General features: G+C 44.7%; 1 long non-coding RNA gene across 1 annotated transcript; it reads left to right on the forward strand.

Annotated features, from left to right (window-relative positions):
* The first annotated feature begins 222 nt into the window (after nt 1–222).
* Nucleotides 223–8,700, forward strand: LOC140530106 (uncharacterized). The gene is made up of 3 exons (XR_011975794.1): nt 223–2,354; nt 7,463–7,587; nt 7,838–8,700. It is a non-coding gene; the product is annotated as an uncharacterized lncRNA (long non-coding RNA).
* Nucleotides 8,701–18,541: the final 9,841 nt, after the last annotated feature.

Consider the following 18,541-nt stretch of genomic DNA (forward strand, 5'->3'; position numbering starts at 1 on the left):
TGGAAATGAACACCTAGGGGCAAATGCTTCCAGTTCTCTCCTTCCTCCCTCTCCCCACCCCCCAAAACCTGGGGCTCAGATCTGAGCCAAGCCTGGGGACAGAAGCTGCAGACTGTGAAACTGACTTTGTGACGCAGGGCCAGGTCTCCTGTGACTCATGGCGGAAAAGGGCTTTAGACCTGGGGGAGGGTGGGGGGATGGGGATGGGGGAGGAGGCGGTGGAGAGCCTTGGCTCCTTCCCGAGGGTCCCAACAGCAGCCAGTCTCCGCAGGCTTCTTCTCTGAATGCCTTCTTCCTTTCCCCTCTCCCCTCCTCCCTACTTTCTTTCTTTCTCTTCATTCTCACTCTCCTCTCTTTCCTTTTCCTTTTTTTCTCTCCTGTCCCTGTCTCCTCTTTTGTCTTCTCTCTCCATGGTTTCTTCATGCTGTTTCTTGTCTTTTCCTCTCCTTGTTTCTGTTTCTCTCTCTCTCCATTCTAACCTCCCTGCTTCATGTGAGTTGGTAAGAGATTCCAGTTCCTCTCCAGTTCACTCATAGCTCAAGCTAGGAGTTTGGGAGGGGGAAAAAGAGCAAGAAACATGTGTCTTTTGGTTTAAAAGAGTTGGGCTCATAAGATTTTTAGCTGCAAGTGGCCCTATCTCCTTATTTTACACCGGGGAAATTGAGGTCTACTGAGAAATGAGTTCCCCAGAAGAGGCAGGATTTGAATCCTCTTATTATCAAGATTCTTTGCATTGCCCCAGTAGGTTGTTAATTCTTTCTGATGGTGGTAGTGGAGAGTGCAGTTGGACAGGTTGATGGTGGGGGCTCAGAACTTCCCTACAGTTTAGGATCCTTACCTCCATTTCTGTAGCCCTGGAAAGTCTTATAGTTCCTTCTGGAGGAAGACAGAGATGAGACTTCCTTACTTGAGTCCCACTACCCAACCACCTCCTTTCTGAGGCTCTTTTGGCTGTCATGGTTACCAGTCTGCCCCTATACCTTCCATTAGGAACTTCAGCACCCTCCTTGCCCCACTCCCCAGAATCTGAAGGTGGCACTGTGTTTTAAGTGATCCAGAATGACTGTAACTCAGAGGTGCAAGGGGTCATAGATGGTCCCTAGTATAACTTCCAGCTAGGTAAAGGAATCTCTGTTCCATATTCTGCTTAAGCAGCTTCCATTGATGGGGAACTCACTACCTTAAGAGAGAGTCCATTCCACTTTGAATAGATTTTATTGCTGGGAAGTTTGTTTTTTGTTATGTATTTTTTAAAAGTCAATTCAACTCAACAACCACTAAGCCTGTACTACGCACGAAGCTCCTGTGCCAGACCCTTGATATAGAAAGTTTCTGCTTCTCTGACCTCCTTGGAACCATGTCTTTTCTCCTTCTCTCTGTATCTCCTTCCTGTCCAAGTTCTGACCTCTGTGACTAAGCAGAATTCATGGATTTTTTTTCTCCCACTAACGGGGCCTTCAAGACAGCTATTACATATTAGGATTGTAGATTAAGAAAAGACTTTCAAGGCCATCAAGACAGACTAACCTCCTCATTTTATAGAAGAGAATCTGAGTCCCAGAGCGGTTAAGTGACTCACTAGGTCCCTAGTCTCCCAGTCTTCTCATCTTCAGGTCAAATATCCCTAATTTCGCCAACTCCTGCTCTTGGGGTATGAACTAAACGCCCTTCAGTCTGGCAGTGCTCCTCTGCATCCTCTCCGGTTCACTCACCACTGGTGCCCAAAATTCAGCAGCCTCTTTCAAGCTAAGGTCTGAGTAGAGCACAGGACCATGGGACAATCCCTCCTCTATGCTGCGAAGCTCTTACTCTCTATGCAGCCCCAAAGCATGGCACTGCCAACTCACATCAAATTTCCAGTCATTAAAATCTTTTGGACTCAGCCATGCTTCCCCCATTTCCTGAGGTTGGTTTTAGAGCTAACGGATGAGACTTTTCCTTTTACTCCTATAGAATTTTCCCTTCATTTTAGATTCAGGCTCTTTCTAACCTATTGGGAGTCTTATAGATCTTGATGGTGCATTTCAGCTTTGTGTTAGCTGCAAATGACGAGCAAGTCATCCACGAAAGTGCTAAAGAGTGCCCCCTCTCTCTCTGCAGTGCAGTTTATCCTTTGTCTTTTTAGCAGGAGCCAAACTCAGGATGCCAATGGGCAGTGATTTTCAGTTCCCAATCTGCCCTCTTCAGCTCAGTGCTATCCTTACCTCTTCTGACTTTCTTTATGGCTACCCAAAGAACAACAGAGCTGCAACGACTCTTAGAGACAGTTCAACCTCCTCATTTTACAAATGAGAACTGAGGCTCAGAAAAGAGAAGTGACTTGCCCAAGGTCACACGATAGAAGAACGAGAACTGTAAGTCAGGTCCTCTATTTTTAAATCTAGAATTCTTTTCCCTGCTTTAGTTTATCTCTCATAGGAGCTGGTGGCACTGGCACTGGGAAGATGCTAACCAGAAGGATGTTCTCTTTCAATGAGGATTGAATGAAGAAGGGGTGGGATGGAGAATGAGGGCGGAGGCTTCTTTGGAGGAATGGGGCTGAAGGTGGTCATTGGGAGTAGGAGGCTGGAGGGAGCTCAGCATAAGGGAAATGGATGAAGGGGTGCAGAACAAATTACTTTTGCTATTTTCTAGTGTGGGCTTGCACAAGTCCACACAAGTAAGTGTGTACATGTGTATGTACACACACACACACAACTTAATGGATTCAGCATACATGTGTTCTCACTTGTACACTTGAACTCTCTACCTAGCTCCTGCTGTGGGCCTGTTACTGAAGGAGGAGGAGTAAGAGGAGGGTGGGTGGGATTTTTGCGAACTTGGTTTCTATCTGGCTGAATCTGTGTCACTATAATGCCTTATATATTTATCCATATACATCTATCTACCCATCCATCGATTCATCCATTCATCCATCCACCCATCCAACTATCTCTTGCTTTGTCTCTAGTTTTCCATCTCCATCTATCTTTCAAAGCTATTTTATTCCATTTTCATTGTTCTTTCTGCCTCTAATTAATAAAACAATTTTCTTCAGAAAAAATTTTCTATTTCTTTATGTTTCTCTGTGTATCTACCTGTTTCTCTTCCTTCCTTCAATCTCCTCTCTCCCAAATCAAGAACAATGCCTGACATATTGGAAGATCACAGGATCATAGATGTAGAGCCAGAAAGGACCTCACTGATCATCTGATTCAAGTCAAACCAGCAAAGATTAGGTGTTTAATCTGTGTCAGGCAGTGTGCTAAGCACAGAGGTTACAAAGAAGGTCAAAAACAGATCCTGCTTCAAGGAGCTTGCATTCTCATGGGGGGGAAGCAACAACATGTAAATAGTTACAGACAAGACATATACAGAATAAATGGAAGGTAGTCTTAGAGGGGAAGGCTGGACTAGTGGGGGAAAAGGGGAGGGGAGATGCAAGACCTCTTGCAGAAAAGTTACTAAGTAAATCTTGAAGGAAGCCAGGGATGCTAAGAGGCAAAGGTGAAGAGACAGAGCATTTTGTTCATGAGCCATACCCATGCAAAGGCATAAAGATGGTAGAACAAGTGTCATTCAGGGGGATGAGCAAGTAGGACAGTGTAGCCGGATTGTTCACTACCTGGAAGTCAGCAAAGACTGAAAAGGTACAAAGGGGTTGGTTTGTGAAGGACACTCAATGGTAAACAGAGGATTTCATATATGTCCATAGAGGTAACAGGAAGTCACTGGAGTTTGTTGAGTATGGGATAAGACCTTTGATTTAGAAAAATCACTTTGGCAGCTGGTGGAGGATGAATTGGAGAGAAGTTAAATTACTTGCCCAAGGTCACATAAGAGGCAAATCCAGGATTCAAACCTAGATCACCTGATCCTATATCTAGTACCCTTTCTACTACATCACTCTGCCTATGTTTGTTGAATTGAAATCTTGGGGTCTTCATAACCTGTCCCTACAAAATCACAGGATTGATTTAAAACTATAAGGCAACATAGAGACCATCTAGTCTGACTCCTCTCATTTGACAAATTGGAAAATATATCCAGAGAAGTGAAAAGATTTGTCCAAAGTCACATATTAATTTAGGAGAGTCAGGATTCAAACTCAGGCTTCTTTGCAGTACAATAAATTGATGTCCCGAAATTCATAGGAGATAAATTCTAAGATAGGAACTATCAATAAAATATAGGACCTCAAATATCCCTACAGGCAACATACAAAGTATAGACAGCAAGTGAGAAGATCTAGAAATAGTAACACAAGGAGGCAAATCTGACCTCACGGTTATTATTGAGACCTGGAAGGATAAGATCAGTGATAGGACCATGGATCGGGAGGGGCAGATTTTATTCAGAAGGAACAGAACAGGTAAAAATGGGTGGAGAGTGATGAGGGGGGAGTATTGCGTATTGGGAATATAGAGAAAGAACTAACTAATAAATAGAAATATGTATAGAATAATTTTACATCTATCCATCTATCTATGAATAATGGTAGCCTTCTCTAGGGTGGAGGGGAAGGAAGAAAAATGAAATTTTCCTGATTATTTTGTTAAATATTTAAAAGGAATAGAAAGTTGTATATAATAGAATTGCAGCTTCATGGGCAAATCATTTCTTTATTATACTGTATTATGGAAATGCTTGTTTTGTTCCACAAATTTGAAATGAAATAAAATTAAGAAAAAAGATGTATTCTTGGGATGAAACTCCATGCTCACATGTAGGAGGAAGAGTGGTGGAGAGTATTTATATAAAGATTGACAATGACTGAAATGGAAGTGATTTTGTCATCAGAATATCCTGCAGACCACCTTGGTAGGAAGTGGAAAGGGACAAAGATTTTAGGAAACACCATAAGTATAGGGATGTGGATATAGGAGCATGGTGCAGTATTTCTGGGTGTCTTCAGTTATCCAGACATCTGCAAGAACACTCTGTGTGTCTATTTGTCTATCCTTTTGTCCGACTCTGTCTCTTTTCATGGGTCTGTCAGTGTCTGAGTCTATGTGTCTGTATATATGTCTCTTTGTCTCTCTTTCAAAAGAAGAGTATCTAATGTTTTTACAGGCTTGTTGTCACCCTTCAAAAGTTGGAAGAACCAACGAAGAAAAGTGTACATCTCTTTGTATCTCTAAGAATCTCTGATTCTTACCATATAGGAAGACCTAGTTACTAAAGTAGAAATGATGGGAATACAGATGTGGGGTGGGGATGAAACAGTCCTTCTTAGAATTTCCTGATAGAAGAAAGAAAAGTCAAGCAGGGTGGGACCTATTCCTTAGTTTTAGGAAGACCATATTTCGAAGGATTCAAAGTAGCATCCCATGGACTAAAACTGTAAAGTGGGAAATCAGCCTAGAAAGGATAAGAAGCTCTTAATAATACAATTCCAAATAAATCACACTGTCATCTTTTCTCTCTCCCTCCTTCCTTTCCTCTCTCTTGTTTTCATCCTCTTTTTCTCTCATCCTCTCCCACATTCTTCAGTACAGGGTCACGGAGGAAAGAACACTGGCTCTGGGGGTCAGGAGATATGAGTTCTAATTCCATTCTGTTGCTAATTTCTATGGGAATATGGGTAAGATCCTTATCTATTTGGGTCTTTAGCTTCCCCAGGGTCAAAATGAAGTTGTTGGAGTAGTTGGCTCTAAGGGTCTTGCCATGTCTCATATTCTATGACCAGATAAGGGGAATAATCTTGGTGTTCCATCTTGCAGACACAAGTGAAGGTTGCTTTGGTTAAATTATTCAATTCCTTTGATGGGGCCCTTTTTCTACAGATCAACAATCAATCAGAAACATTTATTAGGTCCTTACTATGTGCCATGAACTGTGTTTGGCATGAAGGATGCCAAAGATGGCAAAAGATCATTCCTGCCTTCAGGGAGTTTACATCTTTGGAGAAAGAAAATAAATACATACAAGTTACATACAGGTGGGAAAGTTCTAGTAGTCAGGAGAATACTGATGTATTCTCATATTCTCCTATCAGGAGAGGTCTCCTATAGAATGGATCATTAAGGGATTGTCTTATGGAAGGAATCTTCTTCTGGTGCCATAGAAAGAACATTAATTCAGAGATGGGTCTTACCAATCTAAGTGGTGCATAGTATACCAGTCTTACTACTATATAGTGATGATCTTGGGGAAGTCACATAACCTTTGTGTTCCTCATCTGTAAAATGGGACTTGCCATAGCAATCTCAAAGAATCCTTGTGAGGATCAGGAGAGAGCATAAAGCATAATTCACCTGTGAAGGCTTACTCTCTCTCTCTCTCTCTTTCTCTTTCTCTCTCTCTGTCTCTCTCTGTCTCTGTCTCTGTCTCTCTCTCTCTCTCTCTGTCTCTCTCTGTCACTGTCTCTGTCTCTCTCTGTCTCTCTGTCTCTCTGTCTCTCTCTCTCTCTGTCTCTGTCTCTCCATATACACAGAGATTTCACCATTCGTCTGAATGGACATATCACAGAACTTGCCGAATGCTGTGTGAATCTGGGAGAGAGTACAGATGGACAGTGCGCTGACCAGAATTAAAGAGTCAGTCAATAAACATCTATTAAATGCCTACTTTGTGCCAGACACTGTACCAAGTGATAGGGATACAAAGAAAAGCAGAAGACAGTCCCTGCTCTCAGACTTCACAATTGAAGGAGGGAGACTATTTGCAAATAATTCTATGGAACAAAATATAGACAGGATAAAATGGAAATAATTAACAGAGGGAAGGCAGTAACAAAGAAAAGTTAAAAAAAGATATAAAGAAAGATATATAGAATATATAGAAAAAAGATATATATACATATATAAAATAGAAAACCACAACTCAGATTGTGGTTTGTACATCATTCTAGAAGAGGTCCATGACAACAGGGAGATGATGACATGACTCGCATTGAATTGTTTTTGAGTGAGGGAAGGCTGTGCAAAGCAGCCAACCTCATGACTAGCTGAACCTTGAAGGAAGCCAGGGAAGCTAGGAGGCAGAGATGAGGAGAGAGGACATTCCAGGCATGGGGCACAGACAATGAAAGTGCTTGGAGTAGGGAGATGGAGTATCTTGTGTGAGAAATAGCAAGGAGGCCAGGGTCACTGAATCATAGAGTATATGAAGGGGATTATAAGGCTACCAAGAATACAGTTCCTGTTCTCAGGGAGCTTACATTCTCAAGGGAAAGAGACATGTCCATACAAGTTATATACAGAGTAGATGGATGGTAACCTCAGAGAAGAAGGTTCTAGCAGATGGAAGAACTGGGAGCTATGTCTTCCTCCATAAGGTGGGATTGGAGTTGAGTCTTGAAGGAACTCAGGAGTTAGGGGATGGCAGTAAGGAGACAGAGGAGTCACAAGAAGGGTAGAAGTGGACAAAGTTATAAAGGGGATTTGAATGGCAAACAGGATTTTAGATTTGATCTTGGAGGTGATAGGGAGCCATTGGAGTTTATTTAGTAGGGGCTGACATAGTCATTTGTGTGTTTCAGGAAGCTCATTTGCTGCAGGGAGACCAACCAGCCGACTACTGAAACAGTCTAGGAGTGGGATGAACAGTGTCAGAAGAGAGAAGAGGGCATTCATGAAGAGGGCTTTGGCAACAGATTGGAGAGGGGTGAGAGATAGGAGTCAAGGATGACACCTAGGTTGTAAATCTGGATGACTGGGAAAATGGCAGTGCCCTTCCTAGTAAAGGGAAGTTAGGGGAGGGAAGAAAGATAATGAGTTCAGTTTTGGACATGCTAAGTTTGCCATGTCTATAGGAAGAGATGAGTGGGCTGGATTGCTTTTGGGAAATTGTACACTCCCTTTCCTTTTCCCAAGCTCCCCATAAGAGCAAAGGCTCACTTTTTTTTTCAATGTAGAAATTTTACTGGTAATTCTGCTTAATGGTGAGACCTGGAACAGCATTGCCTCTGAAGAATTAAGGATGAACATCACTGAGAGGGTAATGGAAGCCTGTGGTGGGTATGAGCCCACTTGATAAAGGCTGAAGAATAATTCTGAAGAATAAAAGTAAATGATGTCAATGGGAAATTGTATGTCAGCAATAGAAGATGAGATGGCTAAATGAGAAGCAGAGCACTCCATCCCCTGGTAGGTACCCTCCTGATCTTAAGAGAAATCAGTGAAGTCTGCCAGCATGTTGGGTAGACTCCTTGTGCTAAATTTTAGGAGGACATGAACAAGAGCTGCTTGGGATTGACTGACATGGATGGGGAGATGTCCATCACTGGAAAGATCTCCCCTAATCCCTGAGACCACAGATCTGAGTCCCTTGTATGGAGTCCCACTGTCCTTGGTGCTGGGAATGCAATGACCCAAAAGAGAGAGGTCCCTCTGTTAAGGAGTAACTCCACAAGTTTTGGGGTGAATTATTGGTGAGACAAATCAGGTATGCAAAGAAATGGGGTTCAGAGTCAGGCATGTGCTTACTATGTCCCACCTTCTATGCCAGGTACTGGAGATACAAAGAAAGGGAAAAAACCTCAGTCACTACTCTTAAGGAGCTCACAGTCTAATGGGAGAGATGACATGCAAAGAAAAAAAGAACTGCAAAATAAGTATAAAGCAAATGGAAGATAATCTCACAAGAAGGAAGGAAACAATTGTTTAACACCTACTATGTGCCAGCCAGTGCGCTAAATAAACTTAAAAAAAGTTATTTCATTTAATCTCCACAGCAGTCCTGGGAGGTAGGTGCTATTATTATTCCCATTTTACAGTTGAAACGGAGATCGAAGTTCAATGACTTGTCCAAGGTCATGCAGTTAAAAGTATCTGAGGTCACATTTGAACTAGATCCAGAACTATGCCATGGGAAGAGGGAAGGTACTAGCAGTAGGAAAAACCTAGAAAGGCCTCCTGCAGAAGGTAGGATTTGAGTTGAATCTTAAGGGAAATAAGGGGAGCCAGCAGGTACAGGAGAGCCAGGAAAGCATTCCAGGTATGTGGGCCAGCCAGTGAAAATGCAAGGAGTTAGGGAATGACATTTTGTGTATTAGGAAGGGAGAGAAGAATAGGGTTGCTAAATTGTAGCACACACGGAGGGCAGTAAGGTACAAAAAGACTGGGAAAGTGTGAGAGAGCCAGGTTGAAAAAGGCTTTCAAAGACAGCAGAAGATTATATATTTGTAATGGGGGTCAAAGTGTTCTTGGGAAATGTGAGGAAGGATGAAAGGCTTGGAGGAAGTACAGGGTAGGACACAGAACACTCCCTGATTTGAGGGGGTCAGAGGGCTCTGAACCTTATTATTTTGGACAATTCCCTGGATCTCAATATTCTCATCTGTAAAATAGCAGGGTGGGACTGGATAGCCTTTAAGGTCCCAAACCAGTTGTAAATCCAGTGGAATCTATGACTAAAATCCCAGAGATTATGAATTTTGCTTATTGTCCAAGCTAGTAGGGTATAGGGCTAATGGGAATAGAGACAGAAAGAGACTCCAACTGGGCCCCTGGCTTGGATGGGAAGGGGCCTGAAGCATCTGAGAGGAGTCCCTGGCCCCCTACTCAAGGCCTTTTCATCCCCAGGATCAGAGACAAAAGGAGAGCAGATGAGGAGGAGGGAGGAGGGGCAAGGGCAAAGTCGGCTCCTCAGAGATCCCTTCTGAAAGGTGCTCACCAAGGATTCTTTCCCCCTCCTCCAGAGCTCCCTCTTGTCAGTCCCCTCCCTCCCCACTCAGGTACCTATAGAGCCTGGGAGAAAGGAGGCCATTATCAAGTGCTAGGAGAAGAGAAGATGTGTGTGTGTGTGTGTGTGTGTGTGTGTGTGTGTGTGTGTGTGTATGTGCTTGGCTGACCAGGGCTTCAGACTGGAAGGGGAGATAAGGAGTGGGGAGAGGCAGTGAAAGGGGGAGGGGATCACAGTTCAAGGGGCAGGACAAAGGGACTCCTTAGGCAAAATTCTCTAGAGGGTGCTCCAGTAATGTCTTTCTTAATTTCTTAAAAATCCTACTCTGTTCTTTCTGCAGGTTTGAGCCACAGAGAAATGGTAGGGAGCATATGTGTATTGGAGTGTGTGTGTGCGTGTGTGTGTGTGTGTGTGTGTGTGTGTGAGAGAGAGAGAGAGACAGAGAGAGACAGAGAGAGACAGAGACAGAGACAGAGACAGATAGGACATAAGACACAGAGTGTGAGAGAGACAGAGGAGGAGAGAGAGAAACAGAGGTAGATGGAGAGGAAGAAGGAGGAGGAGGAGAAGGAAAGGAGGAAGAGGTAGTAGGATGCTGAGAAAGTGAAAGGAAGGCTGGACTTGAGCCCTGGATTTGGGTCTGAACACCAAATGGGCAAGTTACTTCTCTCTGAGTTCCAATTTCCTCCTCTATAAAATGGGAACAATGCTACCAGCAGGACTGTACCTACTCCAGGGCCCTTCTGAAATAACGCAGGTTTGCCAGGCTCAAAGCACTAAATCAATGTCACTGATTACTATGCACATGCAATTTTCCTGCAGGGATTTCCATTTCTGATAAGGGGCTGGTGACTCAGGAAAGCAAGATTCTCTTCATTTTATAGATGAAGAAACTAAGACTCAGAGGTGAAAATGCCTTAACCCCCTGCCAGAGTCATTGAGTGTCAGACCCCCTTGGAGCCCAGGTCTCTTGGTTACATTTTGCATGATATTTTTAGTACTTCGAGGACTGGGGAAGGACTATTGATAAAAGAAAAGGTGCATTAGTTCCCCTTTGCACATTTGTCCAGGAGCTCTCCTGTCTCAGCCTTTCTATCCCCTCCTTGCCTCACATCCTCCTCTCCTACTCCTCCCCCCTTCTCCTCCCTACTTCACCTCTCTTCTCCATCTCTTCTTAGATGTCAGCCTTTCTTACACCATCTCACCTGCCTCCCTCCTGCCTCCTCCTTCCCATCACCTCTCCTCTCCTCCTCTGGAAGGGAAGTCAGACATCTAGTCTGATCCCCTCATTTTAAAGGAGATGAGACCCGAGGACATGAGTGGCCAGCCCAGGGGCTTACAGGGAGTAAACATCAAGAGCTCAAATTCTTTCGTACTTTCTTTGGTCTCTCTCCCCGTCTCTGTCATTTTGTCTGTCTCTCCTGCATCACTCAAAGTGGCATAGGGATTGGAGATGCTGCTGTCTCTACCAGGCTGCTATTGATTTGTTTGCATGTAGCTGTTTTGATAGAACCACAGAATTTCAGAGCCTCAGGGGACTCCAGGGAGATTGCCACCCAAGCTTGGCACCAAGCATGCTTCTTGGAGGGTGGGACAGAGTACAGGACTTGGGGCCCCTCAAAAATCCAGATGGGGGTCCCAGAAAGTCCTTTGGGTTTGAAGATGGGGTGGGAGACACACACACACAGAGAAGAGAGAGAGAGAGAGAGAGAGAGAGAGAGAGAGAGAGAGAGAGAGAGAGAGAGAGAGAGAGAGAGAGCGAGAGTTATCCAAAGATGTCTGTGCATGTGTGTGAATGGGTGCCTTTGTATGCAGCGTACATCTGTGGCTGCTCCTCTGTGTACGTGTGTGAGTACCCAGACCCTCTGCCCACTAGCTCTCTCCATGGTCTTCTCCCAAGCAGAACCCAGAAAGCTTCAGGGACTCAGTCAGTATCTGGTTAACTTAATGGGATGCGAACTTCAGGGCTGAACTCTGTCTCTGCAGAGGAAATAAAGTAGATAATCACCCAGTCACTTGGGTTAGTGGAGGCAGATGCCGAGAAGGGGGTGTGCCTGTGTGTCTAACTGAGCATTGGTGTCTGAGTGCCCAGGAGAGGGTGAGAACACATCTATCGTGTTGGAAGGGGGGGGGCTATTGATGGATCCATATCTCCGTCATGGGGGTCTGCTTGTGTTGCCCATATCAACCTGCCCTCATGTTCACCTCTCTCAGTTCAGGTCTGTTTGCACAGAAGAGACCTCCGACCCCTTACTTGCAGGCCCAGCTGAAGTGGTATACCCAGCAGCCCCCTGGGACCAAGGTTTCAGGCAGCTTCCATCTGCATAAAGACCAGAGAACAAACAGACAGGCTCCGAGAAAACAGGCCCAGGCCATAGCTTTGAAAAAATCTGGAATCTAGAGGAAGAGGGGCTACGTGGTGGAGATAGAGGAGAAGATGCCTATCTAGAAGTGAATACAAAATATTTAGAGGATTTAGAGAGTGTTTCCCAGGTTTTCTCTCCTGGCATCCTTGCAGCAACACTGGGACATGTACCAGAGGCATTCTAATCATTCTCATTTTACAGATAAGGAAGCTGCCGTTCACAAAGGTGACCTGAGTAAACCAAGTTCACCCAAGTAGTAAAAAGCAGAAGTAGATGCCAAAGCCAGATTTGACCAAGTTCTGTGCTCTGTCCCACCCTCCAAGAAGCATGTTTGGTGCCAAGCTTGGGAGGAAATCTTGCTATGGTCCAGGTGCCTGTCTGGTCCCTACAGACTTGCAAGCATTATTTCCCAGGTAACCTGTTCTGGCTTTCCCAAGGGTACCCGGACACCCCATAGTGAGTTTGTGCTGAATGACTCAAGAAGCTATGGGCACATTAAGTGTGTTTGTGTGCATGCATCTGGAGTCAAGATTAAAAGTGTATATGTGTGCATGCAATGAGTTGTGTGTGAGATGGCTTTATATTGTGATGAGTGTGTGCGTATGTGTGTGCTGAGTATGGTAAATATGTGAAGGGTTGTAGGTGCAATGGACAGTGTGTGCAGTGCTGGATGAGTCATGTGTGATGGGCATTATGTGCATGTTAGGAGTGATATACATGTGTGAGGAGCAATTGTGTGTGTGATGATTGGCCTGGAATGAGTTGTGTGTGTGATGAGTGGAGTGAGTGAGTGTGTGTGTGTGTGTGTGTGTGTGTGTGTGCCCTCAGTGTTGGAGGCAGGGAGTTTAGTGGCCCTGGGGAGAGCCACTCAGCCTGGAGAGCCCTGCTGCTCGCCTCTACTCAGCTCCAAGCAGCCACGTTGTTTAGCAACTCGAGTGGCCAATTATTCTCCATGTGAAAAGGAGGAAGAGGAAGAGGAGGAGGAGGAGGAGAAGGGGAGGAGGAGGAGGCTGGAAGTACCAGGCTGGGAGGCTGGGGCTCAGGCAGCAGGGACAGGAAAGCTGTGGGACAATTGATAGCCACTGGTTCAGGGCTAAGGGAACTGAATATTTCCAGAGCCAGCTCTTTGACCAATGGCTTCCCTCCCCTTTCCTTTCCCTCCTTCCCTCTCTTTTTATCTCCCACCTCCCTTCCTCTTTCCCTTCCTCTCCCTCCTCTCCCTTCCTTTTTTCTTTCCCCTCCCCCTCCCTTCCTTTTTCTTCCCCTTCTCCCTCCCTTCCCTTTCTTTTTTCTCACCTCTCCCCATCCTTCCTCTTTCCCTCCCCTTCCTCTCCCTCCCGTTCTCTCCTCTCCTTTTACTCCTTTCCTTTCCCCTCCACTGTCTTCTCTCTTCCCTACCACTCCATTCCTTTCTCTTTCCATTTCATAGTGTGTTTGTAGACCTCAGTGAGGAAGCAGGTAGAGAGGCAGAGTGACTACCCAGACTGGAGGGTATTTTGTTTTTTTTTGTAGTTTATCCTTTATATAGTTTGTGTGTACATGATGAATAGAGCACTGGGCTTGGAGTCAGGAAGACGTGAGTTCAAATTTTGATTTAGACACGTCACTTCCCCTGTGCATCAGTTTCCTCAACTGTAAAATGGAAATAACGATAGCACGTATCTTCCAGGTTTGTGAGGGTTAAATGAGATATTTGTAAAGGCATTGGCACAGAGTGCCACAGTAGGTGATTCATCAATGTTCATTCCCTTCCCTTGCTCCATTTTCCATCAGCTGCTCTGATTTGGACTTTGCCTGTATCATACCTGCCCCAGGCTAAGCCCCTCATCACCGCGCTTGATCTAGCTTTGATTTTCAGCATCTCCTCAGCATCCTGTGATGCCTCTGCCCTCTGATTGGAGTACTGGAAAGGGAGTGGGCGGAGCAATAAGCTCCTCCCACAGCCTTCCTTTACATAAAGAGGGCTCAGCACTTTCCGGCTAAGTTCTTCATTTTCCTTCTGCCATTTGCTGTGCTCTGGCTTTGGCTCCCCGAACATCATGGCCTTGGGGCCTGCTCCCCTCTGGGATCACCCCCTGACCTCAGCTTCCCTTTGGGTTTTGTCTTCCCTCTTCTATGGTAAAATTCTTGAGGGAAGGGGTTATCTTTCTTTTTCTCCTTTGATCTCCAGCAGATTACTGCAGTCTTTGGCACAAAATTAAATATTTATTGATTGACTGACTGGGCAGTGCCCTTGCTGGTGAAGAGAGGCTCCTGAACAGAGGGTACCTAGAGGGCTCCCAGGAAGGCTCACTGAGTAGCAGCCGCTGATCTGATAAGTCAGAGTCTGTGCATCGGCGGCTGATTTCCTCTGCCTCAGGCAGTCTCAGGATGGCTCTAGGACTTGCAAAGACATTGTTTTTTCCAGGAGATCACACTGCCTGGTCCATAACCAGGAAATGAATTGATGATGAACAACTACCTACTGTGCAGTAGAGAGCCCCAAAAGACTGAGTCCCAGGTAGGCAGCAGCTGGGCCATCCCAAACATCTGCTCATCTCAGTCCACATATATGGCGCTTCCCACCATGGCTCACTTTGGGAAAGGACCTTGAGCAGCTAATTAGTCAATTAATTAGTTAACGTGGAAGTGACTTGCTCACCAACTGGATGAGGTGGAACAAGTGGTTGGTCTGGTAGGTAGGTACATATAGACAAGGGGAAGGGGCCCTAAGGGGTCCCTACCCTTCATCATTGTGGGATCATTGGATGCAGCAAATAGAAGATGTTTAGCTTGCAGAAGAATAGATTCTGTTAGGACATGAGAACTGTTTTAAACAATTAGATAGGTAATTGTATAGAAGAATCTGACTTGGGGCAGAAGCAGGAGCAATAAGGGAGAAGGAGGCAGGCAGATTTTGATTTGTTACAAGGAAAAACAAAGTGGTTATTTGAGCTGTCCCAAAGTGTAATGGATTGTTTTAGGAGGTAATGAGTTGACTGTTACTATAGATCTTCCAGCAAGAGGTGGATGACCACTTGTCAGGGATGCAATAGAGGAGATTTTCATTGGGGTTCAGGCTGTACAAGATGCCTGAGATGCCAGTTATGTGAGATTCTGTAACTGAAAGACACTTCCCAAGCTTCCTCAATACCTAGTCCTACATGAGCCTGAAGGTTCATCAATGGAGGACTTCCTTGGTTGAGCTGGGGCCAAGAATTAGGGGCTCAGAGAGGGAAGGCAGAGGATGGAAGAGGGAAAAGAGGTACAGCTGGACTTTGGACAGGTTCCATGAACTTGGAAGAGTCTGAGGAAAAGGACAAGAGGATAATGACGGAGTGCAATAGGGAGGAAAAAAAATCCCACAGCTCCAAGACAAAGAGCTCCATTCTCCCACCCACTCTGAGCTGAGAGCTACACTTAACCTCTGCCCACTCCCCCTACCAGCATCTGCTTCCCTTCAGGGCCTTCCCCAGGCCAGACTCTTTCTCCCTCTGAGTCCTTGGGGACTCCTCAAGTTATTTCCCTGAGTGTTTGGAATTAGAACATTGGAATGGTCCAAAAGATCCCTCTTCAACTTAGAAACCCAACATCTGGGTAGGAAAGGAGGTGGAGTTTTATTCCCACCCCCAGGTGGGCATTTCCCCTGCCCCCCCAGATCAGTGACTATTCAGACTAGAGAGTCCTCTTGCTGGTAGAGAGTTCCCAGAGATCTCCCTAAAAACAGTAGCTACCTCTGTGACCTGGTCTAAGGGTACCCAGCAAGGTTCTCTGGCCTCTGTCTCTCCTAGTGGGTAGCTGAGTGCCTGAAATTCCACCATCATGGCTTTATTCCTTTGGATTCTCAAGATTCCTTATTAAAACACAAGCACTCCTGGAAAAGACAGTATGTTTCAGACATAGATTGTCAAAGGCAGAAGAAAACTTACTTCAACTTCATCATGTTACAAATTAAGAAGCTGAGGTCCAGAAAGAAAAAAGCAATTGTACTCAAGGCCATCTCTTGTCTTGCCTCCCCTTTTGAGGACAAACAATTAAATCAATCTTCCCCTTGACCCTGGTCCCAGACTGGTACCAGTTGGCCAGATTCTTACCAGCTACCTCTGGAATGTGACAATGATTACAAAGGAGAGTAAGTGATGGAGCATAGCTGACCCAAGGAAGTATCCCCCTATGCGGAAGGTCCAGCTTAGAGGAGTTTCTTCCTGGGCAGGGGCTAGGAAGGATGGGGCTAGTTGATTTTGTGAAATAAAGTCTTGGAGGGCTGTGTCTGAGGGAAAGGAGCTGGTTTGGGGGGAAAGCAGATGTCCAACTTGGGCTCCAAGGTAGGTGGTCAGCTGTCCTGTGTTTTATAATGGAGTAACCTTGATTCTCACAGACCTGCTATGCAGTATCTCTTGATTTTGGCAACCCTAGCTTCAAGTCATGTGACTTGCTTTACAATGGAGCCTGATCTTGGGCTTAGGGTGAAGCTGCCCTTCCTAGAAGGGTAGAAGCAGGGGAGTCAGAACCTTTATATACAAAACAGAAATAGCAACTCTTATTTCTGTTACAATTTAGGACCTCTAAAACACTTTTCTCCTAGTGTAACTCCCTTTTGTAAGTAAGTGTAACTCTACTCTAGGGCCCACTTACCTAATCAGAGACTACCACTGGACCTTTGGGTTTCCAGAGAGGTAACTGGTAATCCTCCCAGGGTTTTAGGGATAACTCATCAGATTGTTCATGAACTCCCACCAGTGTGCTTCACCTTAACAATCAGTCAGTAGACTTTAGCAAAGATATTTACTAAAATAGCAGAATAAGAACAGTCACTATACATTATTTTCCACACTCTAAGGACACATTTTCATAAATACACCTAGAGTCTCAAAGGACAGGATTTAGCGGAGAGCGAACATAATGCATAATGATGATAAGTCAAACTATAGTGGATACAAGTGGCCAAGGCAAATCAATACAGAATTGCAGAACTTCTATGTTTTTTCTCTTTCCAGACAACCAGAGGGTCCTTATGAAGTTTAATATGGTCTCTATGCTCAACTATTCTCTTGGACTTGCTCTTTATGGAGCAGGGCCATTGTTTTCTACCTTTAGCTATTGGCTGGGCTACGTGGTACTGTGCTCTCTTCAGCTAGAGTGCTACAAAAAGCTCTTCCAACTAGGTCCGTGATTCTTAGATTAGGATGGGCAGAAGCTTCTTCTCTTTGATTCTCTCAGAAGCTCTTCTCCAAGGTTACTTGCCATTTCTGGGCAGGAGATAGAAGACTTGCTTTTGATAAATTCTATGTTCCATTAGGGTAATTCATTTCAATGTAGCCCTTTTCTCTTCCCATATTCCTTTGGGCATCCTATGTAGAGGAATAGGGCAGTGAGGTGACCCAATGGATAGAATCCCCAGCCTAGAGTCAGGAAGACTTGAGTTCAAATGTGACCTCAGACACTTACTAACTGTGTGACTCTGGGCAAGTCACTTAATCCTGTTTCCCTGAGTTCCTCATTTGTGAAATGAGCTGGAGAAGGAAGTGCAAACCACTCTAGTATCTTTGCTGGACATGACTGAACAACAACATGTAGAAGAGTGACTGGGGATGAAGGTAGGAATTAAGTCTATACCCTGGAAATATTCATTGTATTACTAGATTCTTCATATGTAATTAAGGTATTCAAACCTCTTACCTTTTTTAGGGTGAGGACTGCCTATTTCATACCTGAAGGTTTTTCCCATTTATCTCTCAAAGTCTGTCTTGTAGCCTCTTTAGAACTCCAGCTTTTTCAGAAGAATCCCAAAGACACTCATCCCCTTGCTTAAGGATAATCTTCATAACAATCAGAGATGTCCAAAGGAGAAGGGGCTTCTTTGGGAGGTGCTGAGTTCCCCATCACTGAAGATGTTCAAGAAGTTGGTGGACCACTTGCCATGGATGCTCTAGATATGGGGAGCCTTGTTCACTTGTGAGTTGGATTAGATGCCTCTGAGGTTACTTCAGTTTGTGTTTTCTACCTAAGGGACCTCCTTCCTTCCTTTGGTGTTCCCCTCTCCATCCTACCGACAGGATTTTTCTGGGGAATTTGAAAAGATCTATGTAGGCTGGGGTGATGGAATTAGAATCCTAGAATCTTCAAATCTCAGAACTGGTAGGAACCCAGGGACTTCCAGTCCAATCTGTACCTGAGCTAAAATTCCTTTTACCTCACATCCAGCCTATACACGCTCTACTTCAATACCTCCAGTGATGAGGCACTCATTACCTCCCAACATAGCCTTTTTCACCTTTGGTACAACTCTCATTGTTAGAATGATTTTCCTGAATTCAAGCCTCACATTTTCTTTTACAGCTTCCATTCACTGTTCTGGTTCTGCCCTCTGGGAAGAAGGAGCGCAGTGAAGACTTGTGATGTGACCTTGGGCATGTCCTCTTTTCTCCCTGGACCTCAGTTTCCTTATTTATGAAATGAGGTATTGGACTTGATGTTGTTCAAGTCCCTTTCAGCTCTGAAGCCCACAAAGTGTGATATTATACTGGGTCAATCTGGACCTGAGCAATTAAGGGCAGAAAGGATTCATTCACTCAACAAACATTTATCAA

The sequence above is a fragment of the Notamacropus eugenii genome, chromosome 2, assembly GCF_028372415.1.
Source record: "Notamacropus eugenii isolate mMacEug1 chromosome 2, mMacEug1.pri_v2, whole genome shotgun sequence".
NCBI classification, from domain to species: domain Eukaryota; kingdom Metazoa; phylum Chordata; class Mammalia; order Diprotodontia; family Macropodidae; genus Notamacropus; species Notamacropus eugenii.